Here is an 11,484-nt window from a genome sequence, read left to right on the forward strand (position 1 = left end):
AAGAATCATTCTCAAAGTAAAACACTCTGCAACTTTAGTGATGAAATGAGGGTTGCATTGAAAATTCAAAGACAATTGATTCCTGCACTGATAAAATGCATTTAACTCATTTAATTCAAGAAATGGACCAACATTTTCCAAAAATACTAAAGATAAACACTGTTTTAGTGTTTTCACACCATACCTGAGTGACATAAAATGCATTATCACTTTAGTGTGTGATGGTGTTTCACTTTGTACCTGTCAATATCCTTGTGACTAACTGTATAGTTCTGCGGTTTCATTTAACATTCCAAAAATATTTTTAACCTCCTAAAAATGTATTTTTAAATAATACAGTAATTATTAAATCAACAGAGCTGGCAGCTTACTTAATTAATTACCAAGCTTCAAGTTCAGGCACTAAACATATAGAAAATGTACTATGTCACTGTTCAGCAATCTAATCGCATTATTTTTATCTGCTTAAAGTTGAAAGCCAGGTTAGGTGATGGGCCTTTTACTCCTCCTATCTGGGTTGGCTCAGCCCAGACTGATAAATAAGAAGATTCCTCTTTCTGCTGACTTTAATGCTCTTGACGTGAACCAAATTCCTAATTTTCCATTATTAGGCAACATACAGATAGCTTGCATGCTGTATGGAAACACATCTTTACTAGGTGCAATTCCAGTTAAAGCACATTTTGGGGAACCAAATAGAGGAAGCTTCATTTAAATTCAGTCATTCTGTAGCAGACCTGGAAGCTTTTGACTTTGTGTATATAAAATGCCCTGTAGCTTTGATGAGCACAAAATAATATCATTTGTAATTAGAGAGAAATTTGATTATTGTTCAATTTAACAAGATTTTTTAAAAGATTGAAATTTTACTTTTTTATTTGGATGCTTCAATATTTGGGTGTGATTTTTCAAATGTATGCATTTATTGCATCCCTGCTAAACCTACAAGTTTTGCATTACTGAAACAAAATACCCCAGGGATCAAAGTTCATTTCCAGTCTACAGTGAGTTAGCTAAGCAGTCACAACAATCCTGAGCTAGCGAGGGGAAAACTTAGTGCTCGGGGTCACTATCCATTGATCCCAACTCAACCAACAGAGGACAACATGAGTCTTGACTGTAGTTTCCTCTGCTGTTAAATGGGCTAAACATATTCACACCCCAGACTGATGCATAAAGATGGCAGCTTTAATGGAGAATAGCTGTCACCTTTGTGAATGTAGTTCAATGCTCAACAGGCATTAGCGCCTCCTGGAGTAGAAATTCAATGGTACACAATTTAAAATAATGGCTGGTGATGTTAGAAAATGAAGAAATTTGCTGGGGTTGAAGCATAAAATTAATGAAAACAAATCATCAGCCTAAATTACACTGGCAAATAACTTCCTGTAAAGTCAGTGGCAAAGAAAGTTGGACATCTCTGTGTTTGGTTTGTACTATTTCCCCCGCCACCACAAGACAAATTTCAGCCCCAATGAGTTCTCATCGACTCCCTTGTCTGAATACTTTAAAGGAGATCTTAGGAACACATACATTTAAAATAAATTTATGCCTCCAACAAAATATCAAAGTTATATATCATACTAATAATGGACTAATATGTACTGATAACAGTAATTTTATGTTATAATCTTTCTCTCACTGGTTTTAACCTTGTATATTACATCACCATAAATTGGATCACAAAATATAATGCTCAGCTATTCCTATTGTATAAGGATTTGTATTAACAACACACATTTAAAGATCCTTATTTCCATTTTTAGTAGAACACAGTCTTTTATCAGCTGAGTAAATTCTAACTTCATGGTTATTACAACAAATACTAAGACCAACAGTCTATGGTTATACCTCTTCAAAGAGAAAGAACTTGCATTTGCAAAGCACATCCAAAAACATCCCAAAGCGCTTTACAACCCACGAAGTTCCTTTGAAATGCAGCCACTTTTATAATATAGCTGTCAACTTGCACACTGTAATGTGAGAAATGATTAGGTAATCTGTCTTAGATATTGATAGAGGGAATGGGGTACACTCTTTTGCAGATACCTGAGAGGGATCCAAAGGACAACAACTATAAAATTTACCTTGCATTAGTGCTAGAAAAGGCCAGAACCCTTAACCTTCTTATTCAGAAGTGAGAGTGTTACCTCTAAGCCAAGACACCAGATATAAAAATGAAATATATTTAAAAGATAATGCTGAACTGGTGCTTTGTAACACAAGTCATTCTTCAAAATGACATACTATGTGGCCTTAATAAGTTCTAATTGTATTATGTAAAATGTCTTGAAATATAGAAATGAAATAAACATTTCATTATTCTGTCAGCTACTGTCAATTAAATGTTCTTCATTTCTGCTGCAGATACATGATTGCACATTTCCTTATGTATTACAGTACTAAACCATTGATTTTGTAACCTTGTCACCATAAATTAAAAGGCTTTTGAATTTTAAAACCACAATCTCTGTATACCTGTGGAAATAAGTTGTGCCTTTTTAATTTGTGCAATATGGAAGAATTGTTAATGGGGATTATTTCATATTTCATTATTTATGAAAATGTTTAATATAGAACTCTTTTTATTTTGCTTATTGCTTGTCTGTAACAATGTTAAAGTGTTCCTGTGAATTACTAAAATATACCAAAATATATGTTGCATCTATTAACAAAATGATTTTTTTTCATAATTAATAAAATTAGGATAATATTGTTAACATACATTTCAGTTTTATTGGGCATAACAACTCACTGATGAGATGCTCTATATTTCACAATGGATAAAATTTTGAGATTGTACTATGAAATCATTTATTCTATTCCTAACTTAATACTGAATAATTGGACAATCCTGTGTAAAAGTGAGAAGAGATATCTCTTTCAAATGTGTTAGATGTTAACATACCAATATCACAGAGCACAATTTCTACAGTTGTGTGACCTTGACCAAGACCAAAGCTTCAAAATCCATATTATACAGTCTCTGTAGGCACGTGGAATCTATTCTAGGTTTCAATTTAAGTGATCTCAGTCAGAGTGGGAATAGAAATAATGCAATTGTCCCATTTTAGTTCCTCAGAGAAACCAGAAATCAGGATTTACACTCAGCAGGAATTTAGTGCACATATTGGTTGTGACAGGATTCACATGATTATCCTTCCCCTTCAAATGCCATTGCATGGCATCCCCAAGAGAGGATTGATAACTTTAGTTTGCAAACACAAAGGATATGTTGAGAGCATAGAAACTGGCAACTTTTTCTTATAAAACAAGATAGCTTGGAACACTTCGGGTAGAGATACTATAGTTACTTCATATTCTAGCTAGCATACCATACTGCTCAAATGCGCTTGTATCCAATATCAATATCCAGCGTATACATAACCTACAGGATCTGGGACAGTCATTGGTTTTAGACGAGGGTCCCATTCTGCTACAAATACACCGGATGGGATGATGCCCAGGAATTACAGGGTTGAATAGAGGGTTGAGGTACCTTACCAATATTTAATTAAATGATAATACTGCTCAAATTGACTGGATAATAGAGAAGCGGTGTGACAAATCAAATGGAGAGATCAGGGGAAGTGGGAGTGAGCTGAAGATGTGCAGTCAAGCCCTGATCACATTCTTATCTCACCTTTGACTAGTTTAGACAATTGGCCTGATTTCCCCACTCAGACTCGCAGTAGGTACTTGCCTTGCTGAGATCCTGAAAGTTAATCCTGATTGTCCTCCACATCTCCAGTGGCAGGGTCTGAGCAGTGTCAGGGCCTCCAGTGGTGCAGCCAAGCCTTGACCTCAAACCTCACTGAATGCTTCTAGTTACCAGGAAAGTGGACCAGGAGACTCTGACAGCTTTGAAAATTGTGGTTTATTTTTAAGTTTTTAAATAAGATGTCTTTATTAGTCACATGTACATCGAAACACACAGTGAAATACATCTTTTGCAATAGAGAGTTCTGGGGGCAGCCGGCAAGTGTCGCCACACTTCTGGCACCAAAATAGCATGACCACAACTTCCTAACCCATACGTCTTTGGAATGTGGGAAGAAACCGGAGGAAACCCACGCAGACATGGGGAGAACGTACAAACTCCTTACAGACAGTGGCCGGAATATCTCTGATATGCAGAGGAATTTATAAGCTATGAGAAATTGAACAAAAAAAAACTGCTGAAGGAACTCAACAGTTTTTATTTGCTTCAGATCCTAGCATCTGCAGTCTCCTGTGTCTCTAAGAAAAATGAAATATATTTTAAAATATTAATACTTTAAATGGCAAACAATTATAGCAAACAAAAATTAAACAAAATAACTTAAAAATCCTATTTGTCTCCTAATCCTTTATCCTGAATTAAAATTAATAGCATGGAACATCCTGTATCAAGTCTACTGGGGTTTCCCAACAAGAGTAGGCTCTGCTGCAGGGTTCCATTGGGAGGCCTGGAGTGGGGCCAATATACACATACAGTCTACTAAGTAAGTCAGTAAGTCCTGGTTATCCATGTCTGAGAACAGATGTGCAGTAGTCCAGGGATTACGGCAGCTAAAATAGCTGAACACCTGCAATTCCAGTCAGAGCCTTTACCAATAGCCAGCAAGATCTGATCCAAGAAAAAAGGTCCACTCTAGTGCTACGTTTTTAATAAGCATCGCACTGGAAAGGATCGCTCACTCAAAGACTTGCCTCTTCAATAATGCAAGGAAATACCTTTCATCCATCAAGGAACCAAGGAACAGATGGTCAAAAAAACCAAAGGCACAAAAACTGTACCCTGGCGATCACCAGAGTACAAATATTCCGTTATCACGTTCTCATGTAAATAAGAGAAATGTTTGAAATATTCAGACAAACAGAACGTTGATCACTGAAGTGGATTTGTTCAATCCCAAATGTCCTGTAGGTTTGTGCCATTGAAATAGATATACACAAGGTTATTAAGTAACATGATTCAAACAAAGCTGACACAGCTACTTAAACTTCACACAGATTTCTAATTTTAACAGATTTTTATTTTTAAGTAGTACTATGAATGCAAGTATTTATAGCTTTTACACCTTAGACTCATAGAATCATTCAGCACAGCAACAGGCCCTTCAACCCACCACGTCCATGCTGACCATCAAACACCCAGAGAACCAAATCTCATATGCCAGCCCTTGGTCTGTAGCCTTCTATGCCCTGGCAATTCAAATATTCACCCAGATATTTCTTAAATGTTGTGAGAGTAACTGCCCCACCACATTCTAAGGCAGTGTCTTCCAGTTTGCAACCACCCTCTGGGTGAAAAAACGATCCTCAGATCCCCTCTAAAATTCTTACTGCTCACCTTAAACCTATGCTCTCCGGTTTCAGACATCCCCATCATGGAGAAAAACATTTCCACTATCTACTTTGTCTATGCCCGTCATAATTTTGTATACTTCTATCAGGTGCCACCCCCTAAGCCTCCTCCATTCCAAGGAAAACAAATCCAGCCTATCCAGTCCCTGCTTAAAACTGAAATGTTCCATCCCAGGCAACATCCTGGTAAATGTTTTCTGCACCCATTCCAGTGCAACCACTTCCTGGTCTACAGCAGGGGCCTAACCAAACTTTTACTTCCATGCTCTTATATTCTATGCCCCAGTTAATGAAGGCCAGCATCCCATATGCCTTCTTCACCACCATATCCACCTGTACTGAATGACTCAATGAGTCTACCTTTACGGATTTATGAACTTGTACACCAAGGTCCCTCTATTCCTCAGTACTCCATAGAGCCCTATCATTCATGGTATTTGTACTACCCTTATTACACCTCCAAAAAATGCATCACCTCACATTTGTCAGGATTAAATTCCACCTTCCATTGCTCCACCCAATTTACCAGCTGATCAATATCATTCTATAATCTAAGACTATGCTTCTCACTATCAACAACACCATCAATTTTCATGCCATCTGCAAACATACTTAATCGTACCTCCTACATTCATATCCAAGTCATTAACGTACATGAAAAACAGTAAAGGTTCCCTGCAGATTAACATTGGTCACAAGCTTCCACTTATAAAAGCAACCCTCCACTATCACCTATTACCAAGCCAACTTTGAATCTAGTTTGACAACTTGCCTTGGATTCCATGGGCTCTAAACTTTTGGACCAGCCTTCCATGTATGACCATGTCAAAGGCTTTACTGAAGCCTATGTGGATAACATCAATCACACTGCCTTTATCCATACATTTTGCTACTTCTTCAAAAATCTCAATCATATTAATCAGACAGGATGTCCCTCCAACAAAGCCATGCTAACTATCCTTGATCAATCCCTGCATTTCTAAGTGTAAATTAATCCCACTTCTCAGAGTTTTTTCTAACAATTTCTCTACCACTGACATTAGACTCACTGTACTGTGATTACCTGGCTTACCTTGTTCCCTTTCTTGAATAAGCTGCGATGCTCCAATCATCTAGCACCTCAGGTAGGGCACCAGCAATTTTCTTGCTTGCTTACCATAGTTGGCTGAGATACATCTTCTCAAGAGACTTATCCACTTTTATGCTTGCTAAGACATCTCATACATCTCTCCTTTCAATAGTAACATACTCTAGAATATTTCCATCGTCATCCATGAAATATGCAACTGCAATGCCTTTCTCCTTACTGAAAATGGAAGAGCAGTTTCATTGAAGACCTCACCCACATTCTCCGTTGCCATGTACATTCTCTGGTTACCCTTTTGCTCTTAATATACTTATAAAATGCCTGGAGATTTTCCTTAATCTTGCCTGCCAGTGATAATTTGTGGCCTCTCTTTGCTCTCTCAACTTTTTTAAGTACCCTCCTGCAAATGCTATACTCCTGAAGAATCTTACCTATCCCTTTTTCTATCTACGTTGACGGTACCAACAGGCTGTTTATCCTCCCTGTTCAGAATGTGCTGTAAACACTCAGATACACCCTTGACCCTGGCATTAGAGAGGTAACATGCTGCAGCAGAGGTTGCTGATTGGTGAGGAGCAACAAGTTACGACCAAGAAACGCCTTTCTGCCCCCCTTACAATTGAATCCCCTATCACTAGTCACTTAGTCCTTCCTTAACCACCCCCCACCTCCTGTGCAGCAAAACCAATCATGGTGCCACAAATTTGGCTGTTGTTACTTTCCCCTGGGAGGCCATCCCTCCCAACATTATCCAAAACAGTTGAAAGGGGGATGGCCACAGAGGACTCCTTCACTACCAGCCTATGCATACCACTCTGCCCAATGGACAGCCATTGCTTTCCTGCCTATGCACCCACAGCTTGTGGTGTGACCAGATCACTAAATATTCTATCCACAATATCTTCAGTATCATGGATACTCCATGGTGGAGCAGATGCAGCTGGGCAATGTGATCAGTCAGGCGCTGCAGCTGGATACACTTCCTGAAACCGTGGTCACTTGTGACACTGGAAGTCCCCTTGATTTCCCACATAATTCAAGAGGAGTATTCCATGGGGCCCAGAACTTCTGTTATGAATTATCCTTGGACTAAGCTCTCAATTACTTGCTTTAGTTTGGAGTTCTGATTGCCCCAGGGAACTTATTCCTCTCTTAACGATACCTACTACAATTTAAAGTCCTTACCTTTACTTTTACTTCAGTGAATGAAAGTAAGGAAGGTAGATATACTCAGCAATCAACTGCCTCTACTTCTGTGTATCTGAATCAGCAGCAGGATAGAGATAGGCAGCTAAATAGAGCTTACTTTCCTCACAGAGACCAGTGGCAGTGCCTATCTCTATCCTGCTCTCTCCCAGGTCTTCCTTGCTCATCGCTGCTGATGACTTGCACTGTTTAAGAAGATTACAATTGTAAAACATCTGAAATTTGGAAGGGAAAAAACAATTATGTTAAAATTTTACTGAAGTGAAATTACCCACAGGGATCCTCTGCTTGTAACGTGGAAACCGTGAATAAAAAGCATCTCACACACACTTAGAGGATCTCTATGGCTCTTCTGCCAAAGTTACTGGAATTGAGGTGGCGATCTTCCATTTTTTTTCCCTGGAGCATAGGAGGATGAGGGGTGATCTTGTATACAAAATCATGTGGGGCATAAGTAAGATGGATGGTCACAGTGTTTTTTCCTAGGGTATGGGAGTCTAAAACTAGAGGGCATAGATTTAAAGTGAGAGGGGAAAGATTTAAAAGGGACCTGAAGGGCAACTTTTTCACACAGAAGGTGTTGGGTACGTGGAAGGAGCTGCCAGAGGAAATGGTAGAAGTGGGTACAATTAAAACGTTTAAAAGACATTTGGACAGGTTCGTGGATAGGAAAGGTTTAGAGGTATGTGGGCCAAACACAACGAAATGGGACTAGCTCAGGAAGGCACCTTGTTGGCATAGATGAGTTGGACCGAAGGGCCTGTTTCCTTGCTGTATAACTCTATGACTCTATTAGTTGTGGAAGTAACCCTTTCCATGTGGTGGTTAAGGGTTGTACATTGTGCTGTACATGATATCCATAAAGACATTATATTTATTGACCTGAAACACTAACTTTGTTGCTATGGATGCTGCCTGACCTACCTGAGTATTTTTTCTATTTTTTAAATCAGATTTCCAGTATCCAAAATATTTTGATTTTGTATATTACTTGTCATTTTCCAAACAATGACTTCCATGCAGAACTTCAATAAAACAACTCAAAAAACTGTAGATACCTGAAATCTGGTAACAGATCACCTGATTTATGTTTTTTTTAATTTACCCCAGTACATTATGAATGTTATTTCTAGGATTTTGATGTATCTGTGGCAGGTTTGTTCATTAATTTAATATTAAAAAAGCTGCCTGCAGAATTCACAGGAAGCCCCAGCCAGACATGAACTAATCTCAAATTAAATCACTGCTATTATAGAGGAGACAACTGATAAAAATAGATCCCACCTAAAAATTTATTTCTGGACCTGCTTTCTCTGAAAAAGAGCAAAAGCTGAGAATTTCAAATTTCATTGTTTTCAATAGATTATTTTCAACTTGCAGATGCTCTTTGACATCTATTAAAAGTGGAATATGCATTATCTAACTCTCTCCTTAATAATTGTTTGGTTTAAAGTATTACTTAAAGGAGAAGTATACCTCCATATTACTACTATTTCTTTTCAAAATTAAAATCCTCTACACCAGCATATTTTATCAACAGTGTCGCTTACTGGAATCTGTCCATTGTATACATTTATGAACTAGCTGCAAAGTTTGCTGAGTTAACAGTGACTGCATATTCACAGGATACAAAGAAAAATTAATGACTGGTTAATCAATTTCACACAATACATAACCACCACGAGTCACTGCTTGTGCTATGGACTTAACATTGCAGAAACAGGCATGTCTCTTATAAGCAATTTCCACCCCATAGAGATCAATGCTATGTGAATTACTGAGGATAAAGAAACCCACCAGCATTAGAAAGGTGATCATGTGGGCAGAAATCCCTTCATTCTGCAGATGTCTGTAAGGAGTTTGTACGTTCTCCCCATGTCTGTGTGGGTTTCCTCCGGGTGCTCCGGTTTCCTCCCACATTCCAAAGACATACGGGTAGGTCAATTTGGGTTTAAAAAATGGGCGGCACAGACTCATTGGGCCGGAAGGGCCTGTTACCACGCTATAAATAAAATTTAAAAAATTAAAATTAAATAAAAAGTTAAAGATGCATCCCAATTCTGCTAAAGCAAAAATATCAATTAGAGAATTAAAGGTCTGCAGATGCTGGAATCTAGATAAAAACCACAATGATGTTGGAGGAACTCAGCAGGCCAGGCAGCATCCAGAGAAAAGCGGGCGGTCAACGTTTCGGGTCAGGATCCTTCTTCAGGACCGAAGATAGGAAAAGGGGAAGCCCAATATATGTAGGAGGGAAAAGCAGAGCAGTGATTGCAGGACAAAAGAGGGGAGGCGAGGCAGGAACAAGGTGGTGATAGGTAGATGCAGGTAAGAGATGGTAATAGACAGGTGCGGGAGAGGAGGGGGGAGCAGATCCACTGGGGAATGGGTCAAAGGTAAGGAGAGAAAGGAAAAAAAAGAGGCTAGGAAAGGGAAGAAGAAATATCGAGTTATAGCTGCATTTTCTTCCCATCCTGCTTCTACTGTGCCTGGCAGTATTAAAGCATATAGTATGAAGCATTTGGGAAGATGAATTACAAAGGAAAGATGCTGCTGCAAGTTATCATTATAATGAATAGACTGCCATCTTGTGGCCATGCTGGTCAATATTTTCTGCAAGCCCAGTCAGTTAGGTGATCTCAGCCAAACTAGTGTTAAAAGTGACCTTTGTAGCAACACATAAATGAAGAAATAATGAACTAGCATGCTTTCTTGGGATTATACAATATCACAGGTTGGAAAGAGTACATTACATGTATAAATGTTGAAGGATTTATGGTTCTGTTGTAATGCTCCTTAAATAAGTAGATAACTTCCAACATTGGGACACAACAAGAGTGCAGATGCTGGAATCTGGAAAAAAAAGCAGAACATTGGAAGAACTCAGAGGGTCATGCAGCATCTGAGGAGACAAAAGGTATAAGTGGACTTAACGGGTCACAACCCTGCATCAGGCTTGGGAGGAAAGATGATAGCCAATACATAGCAGTACGAGGGAGGGGTGAGGCAGATGCTGGTAGGTGATAGGTATAATTAGATGGGGAAGGATTGCCAGATGGAACAAGGTGGGGAGGAGGAGGAGGGGATGAGAAAGTTGAACAAAGGGAGAAGACAACTAGGTGGGACAGGTGAGTGTGTGTTGGAGGAGAACATCAGGAGAGTGAGTTACCTGAAATTGGAAAATTCAATGTTCATACCTTTAGGCTGCAAGCTACCTAAGTGAATAGGTTTGCATTTATCCTCTCTGTGCTAACCAAGAAGGCCAAGGAAACACAGATCAATATAAAAGTGAGGAGGAGGGTTAAAATGATATGCAACCAGAAGCTCAAGATGGCTGTTGTGGACAGAATGCAGGTGCTCCACAAAATAGATACCTACTTTGTGACTGGTTTCTCCAATGTAAAGGAGGCCATATCGGTTGGCACCGAATGCAGTTGACCAGGTTGGAAGTAGTGTGGGTGAACCTCTCCTCACTTGGAAAGGCTGTTTAGGTCCCTGGACAATGGTGAGGGAGGAAGCGAAGGGACAGGTCTTACACCTACAGTTACAGGGGAAAGTGCCAGGGGACAGTGAGGGGTGGGTGGGTGGGGAGGGATGAGCTGACTAGTGAGTCACAAAGACAGTGGTCCCTGCAGAAAGCAGGAAAGAGGGGAAGACAGGTACATGGATAGGAATATGGGCCAAATGCGGGCAAATAGGACTAGCTTAGATGGGAATCTTGATCAGCATGGACCAGTTGGGCCAAAGGGCTGTTTCCATGCTGTACGACCCTTTGACTCTGTGTGACTGGTGGAATGATCCCAGAGGAGCTGGCAGAAATGGCAAAGGATGACATGCTGGAT

The sequence above is a fragment of the Pristis pectinata genome, chromosome 3 (genome assembly GCF_009764475.1).
Source record: "Pristis pectinata isolate sPriPec2 chromosome 3, sPriPec2.1.pri, whole genome shotgun sequence".
In the NCBI taxonomy this organism is placed as follows: domain Eukaryota; kingdom Metazoa; phylum Chordata; class Chondrichthyes; order Rhinopristiformes; family Pristidae; genus Pristis; species Pristis pectinata.